Genomic DNA, 22,526 nt, shown 5'->3' with positions numbered 1-22,526 from the left:
CTTTATATCAGAAAGGCAGTGTTTCCAGTAAAATTCTATTCCTTCGCTTCTTTCAGACCTACCTCTGTTAAGAAAATGTAACACAAAAATCAATAAATCTTCTGCCTACATTCCTCCAGTTTTATGGTTTTACCATTTTGGATACACTTTTTACTTCTCAAAGTGATAGCAAAAGGCTTAGCAACAATTTACTCGTCCTTCTAATTCTTTCCATAAATAATAGGAAACAATTTATTATCCCTCTGTATGATTGGAACATATTTAAATTATCCATTTAAGTGTGGTCTGTAATTAACACTATGTGAGTATTTAGGACATTAGTCTACAAAAACGTTCTGTAGGCTTTCTCTTATAGAGCCCAGGTGCAAAGCAGCATAAAAACAATGAGGGAAAAAAATCAACCGTATCTTGGGTTCATGCACTGGCCATTCATCTACTAGCTCCTAAGCAAAAGCTATACATATGTCTTTCCAGGAGATTAGGTATCTCCCAGAGTCAGCAGGAAATCTGAAATCTCTTGCTGCACTTAAATAGAAAGTAGTCTTATCTCTTTCTGTTCCAATATGTTGCATGGAGCAACAGTTCTCTAAAAAACAAACAACAAACAAGGGAAGATATGCCTGTGGGGAGTCTATTATTTTTCACAAATATTCACTTCCCCCTCTGTAAGAGGAGTATACATCTCTACCAATTTCTAAATGATGTGCAGGGCCTACCTCCCATGGACATCAGTGGCTCTGTGACTTGCTTTGGCCAATGATAGCAGAAGTGATGTAGACCACATCTGAACAGAAGCCTCAAGAACTATTAATAGTTCTGTCTCAGACTTTCCCTCTACCATATAAGGGCATGAGCCAGGTAAGAGATACACCTTGAACTTGGCCCTAGGAGGAAGACACATGGAGAAGGGAATTGCAGTTCACCTACAGTCAACAAGTTACGTGGGTGAGAAATAATTTTGTTGTTGACGTCACTGAATTTTTAAGACTGGTACCATAGCATAACCTAGCAAAAAATGACCAAGTCAGTACTGTTATATCTATACAAATAACTTGTGATGTTGTACCTATACAAATAAGGAAAGGATAATGAAGCTCCTCAACTGTGGAGTAAAAATAAGCTAAATATTCTGTGATTTTCTACAGCAGTTTTTAGAGGTAAGTGAGAATTCAAATGTCACATTATGCCTGTGCCTTAGTAAATCTATAATAGGGAAGTGATATAGATTTCATCTGGATTCTAGTGCTGCTTATTTAGAAGCACCTGCCTTAAATGCTGGGATGAAGATGGCTTTGAGCTATGTGGGGAAAAAAACAGATTAATAATATTTGCAGGTGTGTGATGGGAGCAAGGGTAAGCACATCAATATATTTGCTCACCTCGTTCTAGAACCAGGAAAGATACCAAGGTAAACCTGAAGACTTATATCTAATGTTTTTTCCAAGTTTATCGAGACATAATGGACATATAATTGATTTACATTTTTTTTAATTTTTATTAAATTAATTGGGGTGACATTTGTTAATAAAATTATATAGGTTTTGAGTGTACAGTTTTATAGCACATCATCTATATATTGCATTGTGTGTGTTCACCACCCAGAGTCAGTTCTGCTTCCATCACCATATATTTGACCCCTTTTACCCTCTTTTACCACCTCCCTCCCCCCCTACTCTCTGATAACCACTAAACTGTTGTCTGTCTATGAGTTTTTGTTTGTTTGTCTTGTTCATTTGTTGCTTTCAGTTTTATATCCGAATGATGAGTAAAGTTATATAGTTGTTGACTTTTTCTGATTTATTTTGCTTAACATGATAATCTCAAGACCCATCCATGTTGTCACAAATGGCAATATTTCATCTTTTCTTATGGTCAAGTAATATTCCATTGTGTATATATACCACAACTTATTTATCCAATCATCTACTGAAGGACACTTCAGTTGTTTTCATGTTTTGGCCTCCATGAATAACGCTGGAATGAACATAGGGGTGCATATATCTTTACAGATAAATGCTTTCAGATTTTTTGGGTAGACACCCAGAAGAGGGATTGCTGGGTCATATGGTAATTCTATTCTTAATTTTTTGAGGAATCTCCATACTGTTTTCCATAGTGGTTGTACCAATTTATATTCCCACCAGCATTTTATGAGGGTGTCTTTTTCTTCATACCTCTCCAACACTTATTATGACTTATTTTGTTGATAATAGCCATTCTAACAGGTGTGAGTTGGTATCTCTTTTTGGTTTTGATTTGCATTTCCCTAATAGCTAGTGAAATTGAGCATCTTTTCATATATCTGTTGGCCATTTGTTTGTCATCTTGGGAGAAATGTCTGTTCACGTCCTCTGACCATGTTTTAATTGGATTGTTTGGTTTTTTGTTATTGAGTTATATGAGTTCTTTAAAATATTGCAAAAGGAAATAAGATCTCTCTAGTATCTATGGAAGCTACATGCTTTCAAATGGGTGTCAAGATAACAACAGAAAAAGTAACAAAGCAGAGTAAGTTGTGTTGAGAAATTTTACTCTTTTCATTCTCTCATCATAATCACGATTTTTTAAGATCATTGTTTACCCAAATAATCTATATGATAATCTGAATCAAACTTTTTGGTACCTACATTGAAACTAGAAAGCTTTTTAGCCACAAGGTAATAAAAAGAACTTTAATAATTAATCATTAGTGTATCTTTGTGCTTCTATTTCACTTCAGCCCACAACCTAGCAGTGGAACAGATTAATAAAATAAAATAAAAAACCTGTAAATAAGGACGTGTAATTACTCAGAGTCAAAAGTATGGTTAATCATATGTTTTTTCTTTAAATTCTAGCAAAAGTGCAATTTAACAGTCATTTACATCTTAGTGATTCATGAATGTTACAGTTATGCATATTCATGAAAGAAAGAGCTAAAAAGAAGAGTTTGTCACTTTCTTTTTCTTTCTGATGTAGGCAGAGCAGATACCAAAGTGACACCTAAGCCATCTGTTCAACTCTGAAAATTTTAGAACTCAATATGATTGGCCACACAGGACTTTGAGTGTCTGTGCATTCAGGATTCACAGTCGCCTTTAGCTGTTTGGACACCAAAGTGTATGGAGAAACAGTAATATTAAAAATTTGGGACCCTACACACTTTTATTTCACATAACTCTTAGTTTTCGAGCTGTTTTATATTCATTAACAAAATATTTAGGATTACCCATTCATATTTGGCTTAAAGTTGGTATTTTATAAATTCAAGTGAGCACATAATGTTATCCAGTTCAGTGTCTCTTCTGTTTATCTCTAAGGAATAAAAGACAACAGAGCTAGTAAGTGCAAGGGGAATAAAAACAAACTTTCAAGTAGTGTGATCATACAGTTTATCATCCAAACGTCCAAATAGAAACTTTTGAGAGTAAAAGAGGGCCCTATTAAAAATTATGTAAGGATTGTCCCAGGCAAACCAGGACATACAATTAGACTGGCTCTGAAAACATTGGGAATATAAATGCTGAATCAAAATTAATAGAACCATTTATCTTTATTAGAGGCTTCTTTAATTATGTTCCTGGTAAACTCTTTAAATCCCCTCGGTCACTATTGACTAAAATGAAGGTGGGCTGTTGAAATGGCTCAGTGAGATTGAGAGTTGCCTGACCTAAGACCTGATCTGATCACTGGAAGGATGTGTTAAGGCCTTTATATAGAGCATATTATTTAGTCCTTATTACAACTTTGTGAGATAGTTTTCCAATTTTACAGAGTCTCAAGACATTAAATAACTTGCCCAACTCCATATAGTTCGTGCATAGTGGGACCTGATTCAAAACCAGTTCTATCTAGCTCGTAAAAGCTACATTATTATTATTATTATTTTCTTTATTAAAGTTTATTGGGCTAACAATGTTTAGTGAAGTTACATAGGTTTCAAGTATACAATTCTGTAATACATCATCTATGCATCACACTGTGTGTTCACCACCCAGAGTCAATTCTCCTTCCATCTCCATAGAATTGTTCCCTTAGGCCCAGCCTTCAGAAGGCTAGGAGGAAAAAGTCAGGAGAATCTTTTCTACTTCAGAGAAGAGAATGGATATTGAGCTCACTCTTCTACATAGTATCAAATCCTTTTTCATGTAGTAGCTAGTAGAGTCTTGGCTGGTCCTTCATGAAAGCCAAAATGTTCACTTTCATGAGACGCAAAATCTTGCGTTTTAGAGCTAGGGGTAATTCTTTTTTTTTTTTTTTTTTTTTTTTAGCTAAGGGTAATTCTAATCACCTTAACAAAATTCCAGAAGATGGAATTTGCGCTCAAACAATTTGGTATTGAAAACTGATGGATGACTTTGGGGAACTTATTTTGCCTATCTGAGTCCTAGTGTACTCATTGGTAGTATTTACTTATGGAATTGAAAGAATGAAAGTAAATTAGTTAAGCTATATGATGAAAAAGTATACAATGGCTGGCACACATTAACACTGTATGTAATGAATGTTGATTTTATTACTCCCCCACCTCCCAAATAGGAATGAAGAGATTTAACATAGATAATGAGAAGAGTAAGAAATGTGAAAACTAAGATTTGGGTTGAAGTCTTACATTTGCTATTTACCAGCTGTTTAGCCTGGACTGAGCAGGGGAAATACACGGTGAGCTTGGAATACCATGTGGTGCCAAGATGTAAGCAAGTGTTTAAAAAAAAAAAAAAAATTGGTCATGGGCCATATCAAAAGGACACAGGAACTACCCTGAAAAGCTTGAAATGACCAAAACTGGACCAATTTGAGCTACAAAATAAATATCTATAGTATTGGATTATAACTCAAAGAATAAAATAAATATCCATGAGTCCATACTGATATAAATAAGTGATTTAATACATATACAAAGAAGGAAGTGAAATCCTTTCTTATGAAAAATTCTAATTCATAAATGTAGGAATGAAGGATATAGAAAGCCACCATCAGAACACCATAGTAATAACTGAGGTAGGTAAGATATGATGTATATTAAAAATTTTAAATGGAAACAAGCTATTTGCATATCCTCAAAGTATCACCCTCAAAACATGTATTAGTTACTGTGGTGATTTTAACTTACATCCACAAATTCTTTGATACTCCACTCTCTAGAGATGGAAGTTAATTCCTCTCTCCTTCATTATAAACTAGATTTAGTGACTCACTGATAATATGAAATTAGTGACTCACTACTAATAAACAGTATGAAAAGGAAAAATTGTAACTTCACAGTGAAAAAATTTAACAGAAACTATTGTAATCAAACAATCACCAGTAGTAAGACCTATTGCTATAACGTACCTCTGATATGGTAGGAAGAGAAGGGCACATCAGTTCTGTGATATTCTTCACCCAAATATATGTTTAGTCTAATCTTGTGAAAATATCACAGAAATCCAAATTGGAGGACATTGTATAAAATACCAACCAGTACTCTTTAAAGTGTCAAGGTAATGAAAGATACCAGCGAAATATCATAGACTATCTTTAGAAGGCGACTTAAAGAGACATAAGAACTAAGTGAACAGTGGTTTCCTAGATTGGATCCTGGAATAGAAAAAGCACATTAGTGGAAAACCAGGGGAAATCTGAATAAAATCTATAGTTTAGTTAATGATATTGCACCAATGTAAATTTCTTGGTACTTATAATTATATTGCTTATTGATAACTGATATTTGGTAATTATCTCATGGCTACATAAATTTTTAACCTTTGAAAAAGGTGGGTGAAAGGTATATGTAGACTCTCCGTTCTATCTATTGACAGTCCTCTCTGTGAGTCTAAAATTACTTCAAAACAAGAAGTTAAAGAAACAATTATGTCAAAGATTTGTAGTATGATGAGCAACTTCATTTAGTCTAATGGAATTAATCAATTAGAAAAACTAGAAATAGTTTATCAATATTTGCTTTCTCCCTCATTTTGGTTTATTTCCTGCAAATATTATACATCATCTATATATTGTAAATTGTGCTCACCACCCAAAGTCAATTCTCCTTCCATCACAATATTTCTCAATGTGTCCTCTCAGAGGTATTTATGTTTTCCAAAAAGAAATGTGGGAGATAAACTATATCTACCTCAAAAAACTAATTAACTACAAGCGATCAGCTTTCACAGTATTTGGGTATATGCAGTGGAAAATGTCTTTCCTGAATTCTTCAAATCAATTCATAGTATGCTTCTAAAACCACTCTGATTCATAGCCTTCCAAATTTAAGGACTTTGCACGCTTTGCAAAATGTGCTCTCCACATTCCTATTCATTTCATGCAAAATAAAACTCATACATCTGTTGAGGTGTTTTGATTTTACTATTTTACACATCTGTTGTTCTGTGACCCTTCTTATTAGGAAGATTTGTCACCATATGTAGCCATAAAAAAGACATGAGAAATAGGTTAATTGAACATTTATGTCTACCTTCAAAACAGAATATATATACCTCTCCCCTTCACATTTGCATTTTGGGACTATGACTCTCTTTCTTTTTGTTTCATTTTTCCTGAGTGTTGTGTGAGTGCGTTTGTGTGTATTCACTTGTGTACGTAATTAGGAAATGGAAAAAGTTCATTTTAAAACATTGTCACTGAAAGGATGGAATGATAAATTGTTGCACATTGATGATTTTTCTTACAATTGTATGTATATCCAAGATAACGTGTGCACCAGGGTTTATATATTATCATAGTAAATGCTTCTAGAATTGCTAAGTAAACCATAACATCCAATTTGACATAATGGCCACATTGCATTAATACTTCAGACAGTCAAGAAGTTCTTTCCCATTAACTAATAGAGCCATGTGTAACTCTCTCTTTAGCAAACACTTCTGACTTTCTATCTGGTCAATCTCTTGACTAAATAATGAGCCGATTGTCTCAGATATATTATGCAGAAAGATTTTTAGACATTTTACATGGAAATATGAGTTCTGTGCTTCAAATGCTAAAATCCAACAGGGAAACCTTAAGTTTCAGTGCAACGTAGAGATTGCTGTTGTGCATTGAAGTTTGATGAATCTGGCCTAGCAGAATGTATCTAAGAATATTTGTTTTCTTGTAAAGAGAAGAGGTCTAGTAAGTAATACGCTGTAGTACATTAAATAGTTTTCTCTTATTAGGTATGTCAAGTTCAGAACTTTGTACCATCCTTTATGATCTAGTCATATCAAGTATGAGATGATCTACAATCATTTTTTCTTGGATTATATAATATCATAGAAAATATCTTTTACTAAGTTTATAGGCTGATAAGAAGATTATCGGATAGAAAGCCAACAGAAATCTGAAAGAATTTCTCAAGGATCTTTTCCTCAGACCTATATATTACTAATACCCCAGCAATAGTGCAGGGCATTCGAAGATATTCTCAACTCAGGATTATAGAAAGTAACATGGGAGTATCAGAAAGTGAGTTCCATCCATTCAAAGATAGAGTGCATATAGTCTTACTTGAGAATGTTTATTTTCTTTGAGTAAATGTTTGTTGACTTCATTTTCTTAAGTTACTTTCAAAAGGAATAGAATTTGGCACAACATTAAACATTGAACATTGAGACTGGTTAGTCCTATGTTCTGTGCGTACTCAGCCGTACTTTTATCAAACTCTCACTCCTGGACACTGCCTAGTATAACAGGTTCATTTTCTCCTTCCTGTAGGCAGAAATCACATACAAGTCATCTTTACCTATATGTCTTTTGCAAATAGTAAGCATTCTTAAAAATGTCATGTTTATATAGCAAATAATATCATCCAAGATTCAAAAAGGAAATGATCTCTCTCTAAGCCTGGGGGGGCACCAGGGCATTTCGGCATCTTCTTCCCTCCCCTCTCCCCTGGTAGACAGTGTTAATCAGCCTTAGTTCTTTTTGCTACTTAGCCAATTATAGCCCCCAAACATCTACCACCAATCAGTCAGAGTTATCATGCAAGAAATATAGAGATATTTGAAAATGACCAGCTGTTTAAACTGGGTATGATATAAAATATATGTAACATCCATCTAGATATCCATCTAGAGCGTCTCAATTCATTACTCAAAAGGCTCGAAACATTAAGTCTCAAACTGAATTCCAAATGCTGCTCCCCAGTTTTTGGAGGAAAAATGGATCCCTTTTAAAGAGTGTACTTTCAAGAGAGATGGAAAAGACAAAACTGAGTACTGTATACTCCTTGGTGTCTTTCACTGGAGATACGGAAAAGATCTTGAGTTTCAGGTTGTAGGTGTCCTAGGACTTTGGTGCTCGAACGGCCCCCTTTAAATGTTTGAACTGCTCTAATTTCAACCTTCTAACAAACCCTTTGATTCTGGCAACCTAATTGGTGAAATTCAGAGAAGAAAACAATCCAGGAGCTCCATGCTCAAAATCTATTCTCTAATTAAGAGAAAGGGTAAAGCAGGCCTCATGCTTTTCTTCTAGATTGTCCAAATCCTTTTACCAGGAAACAGAGGAGAGTGGGGGTCTATGGAGAAGCCCAATCCCAGAATAGAGATTTAATACCCTATGTTGTACTTTGAGGGCAATAATAGGATGCAGGAGGGTGAGAAACTCAATATCTCTACTAACTGAAGTACTAAGAAAACAATACAACTGTTTGATTTTTGTATTAGTATTCCATACTTTAAAAATATTGTCTCTAATTAGCAATACACTATTGTCTAATTAGCAATGTAATATGATCTATAATTAGCACCTGATTGACACCTGTCTCATTTACATTTGATTAATGCTGTTTTTCAATAATAGGAAAAAAAATCAATAGTCTAAAAAAGAAACATTTTTAGGGCTCAAAAGTTAAGTAAACTTATTTAAATAATAATAAATCATTTTTATTTGCCTACTCTAGCATCTAATATGTCTGAAAGGCATAAAGATGAAAGCCAAACAACAAAATTATTTTTATTCTCAAAAGTATTCATTAAAGCAATGAATTTTAATTTAGAATGCTGACTTGGTTATTACAATATAAAGTTCTTTTTTTGCAAGCCCAATTTACTACTATATTTACTTTTTAAATGTTTTATGATGAAGATATTTGATACTAACAAAAGGAAATATGTTAAAGAAGGAAAGGAATTTTGTACCTAATTAAATGTAATTATTAGGAGTATGTTAATAGTATAAAGACACTTGGACACACTCAAATTTGAGTTCAAATAACAAATTATTTTGAAAGTTACCAGCTTTTTTTTTTTTTTCAGATTGCTTTGTGTGTACAGTCATAGTCTCAGGTAAAATTTTAAAAAACTATGTACAAATCGATGTGAATCCTCGTCTATGTTCAGTTCCTAGAAATGGATAGAATCTGTCATAGTAATATACCTCAGATGACTTACATCTCAGCTATGACTTAAAAATACCTCCATTGTAGCATTACTTTAAACCTGTTCATCTGAAAGATTAATCTCTTGAGTCAGATTTCCCCACTTATGACACATTCTGATAGTGTCTGGCCTACTTCTGTGGCTTAAACAGTGTTCATTAAAATGAAATACATTAATATATAAGCCACAGATGGGGAAGATAAAATTGCCTTAAATAACTACGAAGAAAGTAGGTGTAAATGAAAACAGTTATAAGTTGGAAATTAATTCAGGCATTAATACTTTGATACCGAACGGATTCCAGGCCAGGCAATTAATTACTCATTCTGAAATGCTTGAAATAGCCTCATTATTTAAAGACAGAAGAAAATTTAGATGTGAGACTGGTCACTCAAAAAGAGAGTAATGTAGAATATAAGATACCATGGTATAAGCTGTTAAAAAACATATCCTATGGGAAGGAATGTAGTTAAAAATATAATCTTATTTTTAGAAAGTATACACTCAGTAGAATTTTTAATATTAGGGGAAAACAAAGAAGCAGGAAATTACATCATAAGTATATGTCCTTTTTCTAAGCTGACTCAATTCTGTTATGGAAAGACACAGAATATAAATAAATAAAATCTGTGTTGCAAAAAGTTAAGAATGGAAATATTGGTACATGTCTCTATATTTAGGTCAAATGCAAAGAAGCATCCTTTTCTGACAGTGGCAATTTTTTGTGTTGTCAAGGAATTGGGGAGTTTCAGTTGCTAAATTCTCCTGAGAATATGCTGCAAAGTGAAATGTATTTTTGCCTATTTATACACAATGTATTTGAAGAAGAAGGAGAAGGAAAGACTATCTCTAATTAAAAATACAGAAATGAGAACTGACTCTGGGTGATGAACACACAATGGGATTTATAGATGATGTAATACAGAATTGTACACCTGAAATCTATGTAATTTTACTAACAATTGTCACCCCAATAAATTTAATAAAATAAAATTTTAAAAAAAAATACAGAAATGTTTATACTTTTAGCACTTGTTTTGCTATTATCCACATGACTCTGAATGAGTTATCACCGGACTCAAAATTCTTCTTTTTTTTTTATTGTAAACTGACTTTATTGCTATCAGTCCACATAAACACAGGGCTATATCTTTAATAATAAAACATCAACATCATCCAGTACAGGGTTGTTTCCCCTTCTTAAATTGCTTACATTGGAAGGCGACTTCTATTTCTCTGTCCATTTGCTTAGTTATCTTAAAATGTAGAATTTCAATATGAAAGAAAGTAGATGTTTTTTAGTGGGATTACAAAAGAAACATGTAAAGTCATCTGCCTGGGATGAGCAATGGACATTACATATCAGGTGTAAAATCAGATCAGTTGGAGGAACTGCCTAAAGCCTAGAACTAAAAAGGGTTTGAGACTGCCATCCTGGCCAGCTGAAATGAACGCCCTGATTAGTTGGCAATGTCTGCGATGAGTGGGAGAGGGAAAACTAACATACATGTTCTTTGCCCTGATGTAAATTTTTCATTCTATAGCTGGCTCAACTAAGTTAAGTTATTTGTCTAAGATCTTATATGAAGAAATGCAGAAAAGAGCAAGACTTGAGGTCTTGATTTCTAGTCTTTCTTTCATATATTACAATGAATATACATGTTCATATACTATAAACATCTATATGTGTATCCATGTACCTATGTAAGACTGTCTGAATATGCATTTGGACCAACTATCTGAGTGGTCCATCAGGCAATGTATTTGTCAATTTCTCTTTCTCATTATTTATTTTCAAATAGGAGACAGTGTGATGGAAATCCCCTCAGTTAAATTAAATTATGATTGATTTTTCCTTCACTATTGTCTGTGATGGAATGTGATCTATTTTCAGAAACTTTCAATGTTTATATTTTTGAGGAAGTAAAGATCACTGTGAAAGAGTAATATTTGCATATTGTAAAAGAGCAATGCTTGTACTTTTATGTTAAAGTAGAAGAAATTCCATTGGCAATCCTGATGGAGTATGCAGTATCATTTAATTAAGTATTTATAAACAATACCTATAAAAATTATTCTTAAGGGCATAAAATGTAGAGTACCACACTATGGTCTAGTAAATTCATTTTATAATGCTTCTCTCTGTGACAACATAATGCCCATGATGTAGGGGTTCTAAGTTATACACAGAGAGATGTATTATACACTTAAAACAGTGAGTACATAGGTAGGTCTGATTTCATAGCTTGCCTAGGTGGTATATTTCAGGATACTAGAAAGGGACCAAAATTCCCTAAATCCCTTCCCACAAGCTGACAGTTGCCCTAAATACTACAAGAAGATTTTTCTATACCATGGAAAAGAATGGTCCAATTTCTCCTACCAACTGATTTTGATAAGGAGCAGAAAGTGGATGGTAGGGGGCATCTCTTAAACACTAGTTTAGGCTGTGGTCTCAGGAGTTAGAGCAGTGGTTGACCATGGATACTGGATATTATACAGATGGGAATAAGAATCTGTGAGCCAAGTGTCTCAGGCTTGGACAAGAGTATGGATGTCCTATATCTGTGGCCACAGTGTTCCTACCTGAAGAGCTGGATTCAAGAAAAGTCGTGAGCACAGCAATAGAGATACTATGTTAGTAGCAAAAAGTCAGCTTCAGGATCCTAACAGGAGCAAGTGTGAGTTAGAGCCTGGAATGGTCTCTTAAAGCAACTGTGCTTCTAGGGAATGGCTAGGAGAGGAAGGAGCTCTTAAGGAATAGCACAGCATGGTCCAGATAGTTTCAACTTTAAAATGTTAGGCCATTTATTGATTAGTGTGAGTGAAAAAAAATCTTTGAAGGGCTTGGAAGGTAATCTGACAATGAGAAGGACAATGAAAACGATCATAGATGGAGACGTTAATATGTGCTGAACTTGGGAGCTCCAGACAGCACACTTTGTGTGGCAAAGGAAGGAGAAGCCCACGTAATGCAAAGGTGAACTGACTACTCCACCATTTGGCCTTTGACAGCAGAAATAATTGTCCCACAGTGCTACTGCATTCACAGAGGTGTGAGAAATTTATAATATAGTTTACGTTTACTGTTTTACTATATTAATGAGGAAAGAAGTATAGATCTGTGGAAACTTTCTTATTCTTCCTAAATCAGCACTGAGTGTGCTCTTCAGATTAGGCATCCACTCACAGATTTCATCCAAAATTTCCTGAACACTTGCTATGTGCCTGGCACTATACTGAGAACTTGAACTTTCAATGGTTGTCAAATGCTGATGTGGTCCCTGCCCTCACTCACTTTGGGGATATGGAATAAACATGGGAAAGAATGTTATGCAAGTAGAATAGACATTTAAAAACCCTCCATCTCCCTCTAGTCAGGGCTGCTGTAGGCCAGGAATCCTCTCCTCCGTATGTACTGCTAAAAATCATGAGCTGTGGGTGTTAACAGACCCACGTTTAAATTTACCCAATTCTACCACTAATCAGATCAATAGCCTTAAAAAAAATCATTTTACTTCTCTGTGTTGTAGTTTGCATGATTAAAATATGTCTGTTTAAAGAAAGTATTTTAGACACTTCTAGTAGGAGACCCTAGATCAGGTTTTCCTCCCCTTCCAGGCCTATAGGGAGATTTTAGGCAAGATCATGTGACTTGTAATCATTCAGATTTTGAGCAGTCAGGGTATGTGGGGCTTCGATACCAAAGTGTACAAGAGCCAGTGTGTGACACTGTCTCTTTCTCTCTCAAGCTGACCAAGGAGAACTTTTGTTCTTTCCAGATTGCACAATAACAAGACAATTAACCTACTCTTTGTGGGATATATACATATGCATGTAACAAGGCAATAAATAAATATTTGTTATGCAGATTCCATGAGATTTTAAAGTTCCTTATTACAGCAGCATTTTCTAATTTATTCTGGATTAGATAAAGTATTTGACGTGCTTAGCACAATTCCTGGGATATACTAAATACTCGATAAATGCTAGCCTTTGCTCTAGACACAGATGGTTTCCTTGAAAATGTTTATTTTCTTGGTGTCCATGAGATTGAAGTTTTAGACTATTATTTTTCTTTCTTTTTTTTTTCTTTTTTTTTTTTTAGTATGAGAACTTTCCTATTCTCAGTGCAGGGAAGCTACCAACTTTTCTCCACACAGACTTATATGAAATGACTAGCTCCTTCTTTTATTTAAATCATTGTACGTTGACAATATTTGCTGTACCAAAGGGAATCATGTTATTCAGCTCTACAAAGTCGCAAATAATATATATTTGAAAACAAGTGGTAGCTGATGTAAGCACCAGATGGCTCAAACATAAAATCAAGGGAGCTGCTTTTAGCTCTACCCCAGGGCTCTTAAAGCCGCCTTCTCAGTGCTCCTTTAGATGTTGTAGTTTATTTCTGAAGTGACAATAAAATTGGGAACAGCAGAATGGAAAGGAGTGCCACAGCCTCGGCATGTTTTAACAATCTGCTATGCATATGAGATGAAATGTTGCCATCACGAGAATCAACAACATCTTGACACATGATTCAAACGTCAAGAATATCCAAGAATGTAAGATGTCTTTGAAAGAGCGACAAGAAGCTGAAGTCAAATCCAGACTGGAGCCCAATGCCTGAAAGTATCTTGTCTCCTCTTTTTTGAAAGTTGAGAAATTTAGAAGGCACAGTTTTAGCCTTGAGGGCTGACGCCCTATGAAATCCATTGTTACATTCCCTTGCATTTAATGGCAGCATGGAGTTTACCTCTCTTAGTGTGAAGATATCTCAAAGAAGTATTATGTCCAAAGCAGCAGAAATGTTGCTGCCCAGAAAAACCACTTCCTCTGGAAGGGTTCACGGTGACTGCAGAAAAAGCTCCTTGTCAAGAATAGAGGTGGTGGGACTGTTCTGGGTTTTTTTGTTTGTTTGTTTTTTGTGTGTGTGTGTGTTTGTTTGTTTTGTTTTTTTTCCACGTAATAAATTACCCCAAACATATTAGCTTAACACAATAAACATTTATTATCTCAGTGTCTGTAGGTCAGGATTCCCAGAGTGCTTTAGCTAGGTGGTTCTAGCTCAGGGTCTCTCATGAGGCTACAGTCAAAGCGACAGCTGAAACTGTAGTCAGTCTTCAGGGTGTGATGAGTCTAGAGAATATGCTTCCAAGATCACTCAAGAGTGGTTGCTGGCAGGAGATCTCAGTCACTTCCATTTGGACTCTTCCAGAGAGCTGCTCATAACCTGCCTTTTCCCAAGTTAGTACTAATCAGAGGAGGTGGGCAGTGGGTGAAGTACTGAAGACAGAAGCTGCATTGGCTCTTTTAGTCTAGGGCAGAGTGACACACCAACACTTCTGCCAGATGCTATTGGTCAAACACACCAACTTTGCTACAGTGATGTGAATACCAGAAAGCCGGATCATAGGAAGTCATCTTGAAGGCTGCTACCATGAAGGTAATGGCTCTTGCAGAGCAGACAAAGCAATGCTCTTCCCTGATCCTCTCTTTTCTTCTGCTGGGGCAATTGTCATAAGATATGTATGCAATTATCACTTAAGTTTGGGACCACACTGATATGGAAGAATGTCCTATTTTTTAATCTCTCAGGTAAATTTTTATACATCTCTAAGTAGCTTTCACTTTATATTTTCTTTCTGTGGTGGGCCATTCTTGTTTTTATTCTTCTCCAAGAGATATTAAAGCTGCAGAGCTGTGAGTCCAGTTGTTGGAAGACCTCTTCCCAAATAGGAAAGACACAAGAATAGACTGTGAGTGGCAGACACAGCCTGTCCTCTTTCCACTCCAGTGACTTTGCTGAATTGCAAAATACATGTGCTCTTATTTCTAATTAATTATCCCCAAACAAATACTTTCCAATCTGTTGTCTCTGTCTCTTGACAAATGAACAAATTAGATGGACAGTGTCAGACAATAAGGGAAGGGACCATTGCTTTGAATTAGCAGTGAAATGAGGATTCAAAGAAACTTAGAGGAGAAGAATAGGAGAAATATGCATAAAGGATTTTTCCACCTCTTTAGCTATATGAAAACGTAAAAAACATCCAAGAATTATGGAAGGCAAGGAAGTTGGTAGACACAGTTATTAGCCATAAGAGTCAGAAAATTTGTTTTAAAAATAAAATAAAAGCAACTTTAACAGTGATTAGGGTTTCAAACCAACTTGCCAGCTTCCCTCTAGTTTTTCCCTTCATTCAGTTCCATCTAACTTTGTGACCTGATAAGCCAGTAGCTAGAAATGATTTACAGAGATATTAACCAATACAGCATTCCCTTATATAGAAAACTAATAATTGTTAATACAGGTCTTAACTCATACTTCTTCTTTAAGCCCCTAGGCTATCCCTTCTTCCCCCTGGTTATACTGAGGGCCACTCTTTATGGAATACCTGCTAAGAACTATAATACCTTCTAAGGCTTAAGTGTTAAACACACAAACCCCAGTGAGTCCAGACACTCTGGACTTGAATTCTGGCTAAGCCCCTTACTATCTGTGTCACCTTGGACAGATGACTCAATTTATGTGTAGTTTTCTCCCCTGTAATAATGGGGATAATAATAATATCCACTCCGTGGATTGTTGTGATGATTAAAAGGGTTAATATAGTTAAAATATTTAGAACATTGCCCAGCATGTACTCAATACATATATGCTACGAAAATGCCACCTTTAAAAACATATTTGCCTTCTTTATTATTTTATAGGAATTTATGTTTTATGTTATGCGATATAATAACTTATTTTAATTATTTTGCCCCCCCCCCCTTGAAAATGAGTGTTGTCTTATTTATCTTTGGACCTTTAGCACATAGTACAGTACTTGGCACACAGTAGGCATTCAATCAACTTCTGAATAAATGAATTAAACAAATAAACCAAGTGATTTTGTTTTCCACTGTCAAACTTTCATTTTATCATTGATTTAATGAATGGGCATTTTTCAAAATTGTGTTTGCCATAGGCATTCCTTATTTATTTGAATTAAAGAAAAGTTTGGTCAATTCATCTTTACACTAACTATAATCAAACCCTGGTTAAATAATTTGGTAGAGACACTGGTAACTGAACAGATGTTGTGTTTGTTTGTTTGTTTGTTTGTTTTTAATCTTACATAAAAGATTACTTTTCCTTTTGGTAGTGTACCTCATGTATGCTTATCAGACCCAGATTTCTCTTCACAGATATAACCATTTGATCTACAAAATCATAAGATTTTCAAGTTGGATTACATTATGAATATTATATATTCACATTGCTAATTTTATAGGGAGGAAGGAAGCAACTGATGCCAAAATCACAGAGCTAATTAGCATCCAAAATATAGAAATATATACTGGGGAGAAGTCGTAGAGACAGAGTCCATCCTTGTCACTGCTGAAGTTGTGCCTTTTGGGCCACTTCACACACAACCTGAGTTTCCCCCAAGAAGTCTGATTCTTCTTGTAGAGGGAGCAGCCAGGGCTACCTGCTCTGTGTTGCTCCTCAAATCCATAGGAAATGGAAATACTGCGAGACTTGTCACAAAATGAATCATGTATAGAAGTGCCACAGCCCACATACCATTTAAAAGATGAAGGAAGAAAGTTAAGGCAAGAATATGTCAAGAGAGAGAAAGAGACAATAAAAAGCAAAGAGAAAAGAAGATATGGAAGACAGTAGACTATCCACAAATGTGGGACATAAAAAGGATATATGAAACACTGACCTCAACACAGGGCATTGACTTCCAAAGGACTGTAATCACCTTCAAGCTAGGATAGTTCAGGAGAGATTTTCTTTCTTCTTTTTTTTTCCCCCCATAAAACTTGTTTGGTGGTTGCCATGGAAGCCAGCAAAACTCCTAAGAAATGAGGAGCATGTGTAGTATGCCTCTACCTGATGAGTATAAAGCACCCCTGGTTTCTTCTGTTGGACAGGTCAAAGGCAGAGAAACAGGTTCTGATCTGTGGTTTTGAGCTCAGCTGAGGTTCTCTAAATCCGACATGGGAGCCTATACCCTAAACCATTCCTCCCTACTAGCTTAGTCTTCATTGGGCAGAGATACTGTCTCTTCCTGCACAGTCATATCTCTGGCATCTAACATAGTTCTTGACATATAATAATAATGTTTGTAGCATGAACTAATGAACAAAGTGCCTCCGATGGAGCTAGCAGCTAATCAGCTGCTAAAGCAGGAGACCTGACCTGTCAGTCAGAAAACCTGAACTCTGATCTTGGTTCTGATTCCAACTAGCATTGTGGCAACTGATACGTTATTTTCTCTCTTGGCTTTCTGCTTCACTTTTTGACTGAGGAAACAGCCCTAGAGAGGTTAGATAAGTTGCCCAGGGCTGCAGAGTTAATCACAGAGCCAGGATAAAGTCCCAATTCTACCTTCTTTCCACTATATCCTGCTGTGTTCCTACAAAGTAAATTGAATCTCAATGGAATAATAAACTAACTCATTGATTCCAACCATAGCTACTCAGACTGCTTCCCATCCACCTCCACAATGATAGTCTATCCTGTACTGTCATTAGATAGACAATAATAACTGTAATGACCGTCCTTTAAAGTTTAGGCCCTCTTTTCTCTTCCTGCTCACTAAATGTTTCTATCATGTGCTGAAATAGTATATTTTAAGTGACTTATTTGTTTAATGTTCACTCATGTAAATCACTTAAATTGTGTATTTTTGACATATCAACATTAGTTTTGCGTCACAAGTGCCTAGAGGCAATGGATAAGAAGAAAACAAAAATCCATGCTAGGAGCCAGAAAACTTGAGTTCAGGTGGTGTCATTTACTGGTCTAGTAATTTTGGACTAAATCATAAATGCTCTGAGCCCCATGTTGTCACTTAGAAAAATGGGGAAAGTAAAATCTACCTCTTTTATCTCACAGTGGTAACATTGGGTAAATTAAATACTTTTTCTAGTTTTCAGTTTACCCAGATGTAGAATGGGGAAAACAATAACTTGCCTCATAAGGGGATTGTGAAAATTAAATAATTTCTGTAAAGATTTTAGCATAGTGCCTGGGACATAATAGAAACTTAAAAAATTAGTTGATTTATAACATAATATATAACAACGTAAATCAACTACATACATATTATACATTAGGAAGTTTCCAAATTTTGCAAAGCAATATACAGCAGTCCTCCCTTATCTGTGGTTTCTCTTTCTGTGGTTTCAGCTATCTGCAGTCAACTGGGGTCTGAAAATATTAAATGGAAAATTCCAGAAATGATTCATATGTTTTCAGTTGTGCAACATTCTGAACAGTGTGATCAAATCTCACACCTGCCCAGGATGTGAATCATCCCTTTGTCCAGTGTCTCCATGCTGTACATATGCTCCCTGCTCACCCTTTACTCACTCAGTAGCCACCTTGATTATCAGATCGACTGTTGTTGTAGCGCAGTGCTAGTAGTGTTCACATAACCATTATTTCACTTAATAATGGCCCCAAAGCACAAGAGTGGTAATGCCAGCAATTTGGATATGCCAAAGAGAAGCCATAACATGCTTTCTTTCAGTGAAAAGGTATGTATATGTGTATGTATAGGAAAAAATATAATATATAGAGAGAGTTTGGTACTATTTCCAGTTTCAGGTATCCACCGGGGGTCTTGGAATATATCCTCTGGGAATAAGGGAGAATGACTATGTTCATAGATAAGGTTGTTTTCTGACAATTGCCTCAATGAGTGCATCTTCCTCAAACACAGCTGTGGTGAACAAAGGAAGTCACACAAACAAATATTGCTAAACGAACTACTTTGACTTCATGTAAGACCTAAAACCTAATATGAATTTAATGACTAAGGATTCTACCCGTCTTAACCAACTGATGCTATTCCCTGAATTCATTTCCCAAGAGTTTAATTCTGTGTGCCTGAAAATGACTTGCTTCACTGAAATACATAATTTGGGGTAAAAATCAGTCAAAATTGATATTCTGCTCAAGTTTGTAAATTTAAATTGTTTCTGCATCTGTTAAATGTCTTGGTATTAATCACCTCTACTGGAAGATACAGATCAAGTAATATCAATATGCAGTGAGCTTGCAAACAGTTTGTTCTCTAAAACTAAACTTGACTGAAATCCTATGTATTTCTTTCATGTATGTATAGTAGGTTGTGCAATTAGGACACATTTAAGTCCAATTCATTATGCTCTCCTGCATTACCTGTCTTTTCTTTATTTGTGATAATGAAACATTTTAGAATTAAATAGCAAGCGCATAAATAAAATATCGAAAAATTATTATATGGTCAGGGCAGCAAGTTTTTTGGTCAGACTTTACTGTTTCAGTTTATGTAGTAGTGACTGTTTCAATCCTGCCTAATTAAGAAGAAAATCTTTCATATGTGCGCAAAGCTGAAACTTCCATTTGGACTCAGTAATAGAACTCTTTTTAGCAACCTATTTGAACTGCAACCTTAAGATATTTGGTTGGAGTCTGTGAGTCACTACTCTCCATGAATTCTCCTGTTTCAGCAGATTTTGTGGAATTGTCACGTATGCATGACATATATGTATGAACAAATATCCACATCACAATTTTCACACATGAGCAGATGCACCCATATACAAGGTCAGACAATTAAGTTAGTGAACTCCTCCTAGAAAAAGTGCTACATCCCTCATTACTGAATATCATTAGTCACCTTCAAAGTACTCCTCTTGGGAAGCTATGAACCAACACCAGCGCCTAGTCCACCCTTCAAGGCAATTTTGGAACTCTTTCTGGGATGGCCATCAGAGTTGTCATCGTATTACCTTGGATGTCCTGAATGTCATCAAACACATATATATCCTTTCAATATATCCTTTAATCTTCTGGTAAAGAAAGAAGTCACTGGGGACAAGATCAGGTGAGTAGGGAGGGTGTTCCAATACAGTTATATGTTTACTGGCTAAAAACTCCCTCACAGACAGTGCCGTGTGAGCTGGTGCATTGTCGTGATGCAAGAGCCATGAATTGTTGGTGAAAAGTTCAGGTTGTCTAACTTTTTCACACAGCCTTTTCAGCACTTCCAAATAGTAAACTTGGTTAACTGTTTGTCCAGTTGATACAAATTCATAATGAATAATCCTTCTGATATCAAAAAGGTTAGCAATATCATTGCAACAAGTTCATGAACTTATCAGACCGCGTGTGCATGTGCGTGCAATTGTACACATGCTCGTGCATTCATCTAGTAAATATTTATTGAGCATCTACTATGTGCCAGGCAGTGTTCTAGGCATTGAGAAAACAGTAGCAAAACAAAGTCCCTGTCGTGTGATGCTTATACTCTAGTGATAAAGCTAGGAAATCAATAAACAAAAATTTTATTGTGATATGTATGTTCATATCATGTAACATGTATATCTATATATACATGTATGTATCTGTGTGTGTGTAACATTACACTCTCACATTACACTCTATTACACTCACCTTATAGTCTATTATATACCCATATACACATTTGCACTTTTTCAAGTCAATTGAAGACAAAGTAAAAAAATGTTCCAAAGTTGAATGTGCTCCAGAATTGGTTGGGTCAGAATTTGACACCAAGTAAGATTGCTTGTGGAATCCTTGATCTTCAGTCGCTTGCTCTCCTTGCCTTATATAGTTATGAGGACTAAATGTTATGACAGGAGTGAAATTATGATACCATCTATTCTGGCACATTACTAGGACGACTTGGCTCTCTTTGATTTGCCATTTTTAGACTAATGTTGGATAGAGCATTGCAAAAGTTTCTCTCTTCTTCATTGTCACTGGATTGGGAGTGAAAAGACTGAGCTTCCAATTCCATCTCGGTAATTTACTGGCTGTATGACTTGGGCACATCACTGTATCTGTCTGGGACTCATTTTTCTCATCTTTTAGATGAGCTGGTGGGATCAGGATAGCCGCTAAGATTTCTTCAAGCTGTATCCTCTGCTTCTAACTGGGATTATTTACTCGATACTTTGCTATTCAGAGAGCACATCGTGTCATCCCCTCTCCACATCTCGTATTCTCAAGAGCACTGTCCGGTGCAGACTAAGCAGTAGCTAAAGTTGATGTCAGCAGGCTCACATCAGCAATGAACCCATCTGACATCTGTTTCTGTTGTGGTCTGTCACCAACCTGAAGAAAGCACACAAGTCAAATATGGAAGCTCAAGTTTAGTGTATCAGGTCTCAGAGAGGGTTTCCCTAACCACGTGTCATAGTTACATGATGGATTCCCCTGCCACATGCTCCTAAAGTACCCTGTATATGTTTTCCATAGTTCTTACTACAGTATAAATTATGCAATTATGTTATTTTATTTATTGCCAATACAATGTATTTTAAAGAGAAGGGAATTTGTCCTATTCTCCATCTTATCCACACCTAGCATAATGTCAGGAGAATAGAATACACTCAAAGGGTATGTTGAAAAAGGAATTAATAACTCCAAAATAATCTGATTTGTCCATGTGGCAATAATCAGGCAGCTCTTCTCTAGGAAATCTTCTGTGTGGTCATCTCTCAAGTCTTTTCCCTGCTCTGTGATATTTTTTTTTCTTAGCTGAACCAATGGTATCACCAATAGTCGCTGCTTTTCTGCTAGTATTGGTATCCCAGAAAGCTGAATCATTGCCACATGGCTTCAAACAGAGCATGGGACGACTGTAGAAACACATTCTGCCAGCCTGTACATTTCTACTGGTTCTGTATTGAACCTGTCCTTACTCACCTGACTCACAGAAGCTGCACCTGAGTGCAGCTCACTTCAGCACTTATCACAGATATCCCATAGCACGTTCCTTGTCAAAGAGTTTGGCATTGGAGGCTGCTTCACTTTGGCCAAGAGATGGACTCAGTTGGCATATCTTCAGTGAAGACAATACTCACGGGACATGTGTCACCATCCTCAAGCTGCCTTTTTATTACTAGTTTTTAGTTTTCTTTATTGCTCTGTGTGTATAAATATATTGCCCAAATAAGGCTGAGGAATAATTAGAGATTGAGAACATTTTTCTGTGATATCAGAGATTTTGGATCTCTATCAGAAAGGAAGGATACAAACATTGGTATCTTCCTCCTCTATGCCAGTCACTGTGTTAGGTGTCTCATCTTGGTTATTCATCTTGAAAAACCCACCTTACCTACGATCTGCTAGTATATGGCAGAAATTTGAATCCATTTCTGTATGACTCCAAC

The 22,526-nt window shown here is 35.8% G+C and overlaps 1 protein-coding gene across 2 annotated transcripts in view; it reads left to right on the top strand.

Annotated features, from left to right (window-relative positions):
• Positions 1–22,526, top strand: part of NEGR1 (neuronal growth regulator 1) — an 839,463-nt gene that overhangs the window by 691,445 nt on the left and 125,492 nt on the right. The window lies entirely within an intron of this gene.

This window comes from Rhinolophus sinicus, linkage group LG06 (assembly GCF_036562045.2).
Source record: "Rhinolophus sinicus isolate RSC01 linkage group LG06, ASM3656204v1, whole genome shotgun sequence".
Taxonomy (NCBI): Eukaryota; Metazoa; Chordata; class Mammalia; order Chiroptera; family Rhinolophidae; genus Rhinolophus; species Rhinolophus sinicus.
Note: the sequence above shows the minus strand (reverse complement) of the source record. Positions and strands in the feature narration are given on the sequence as shown.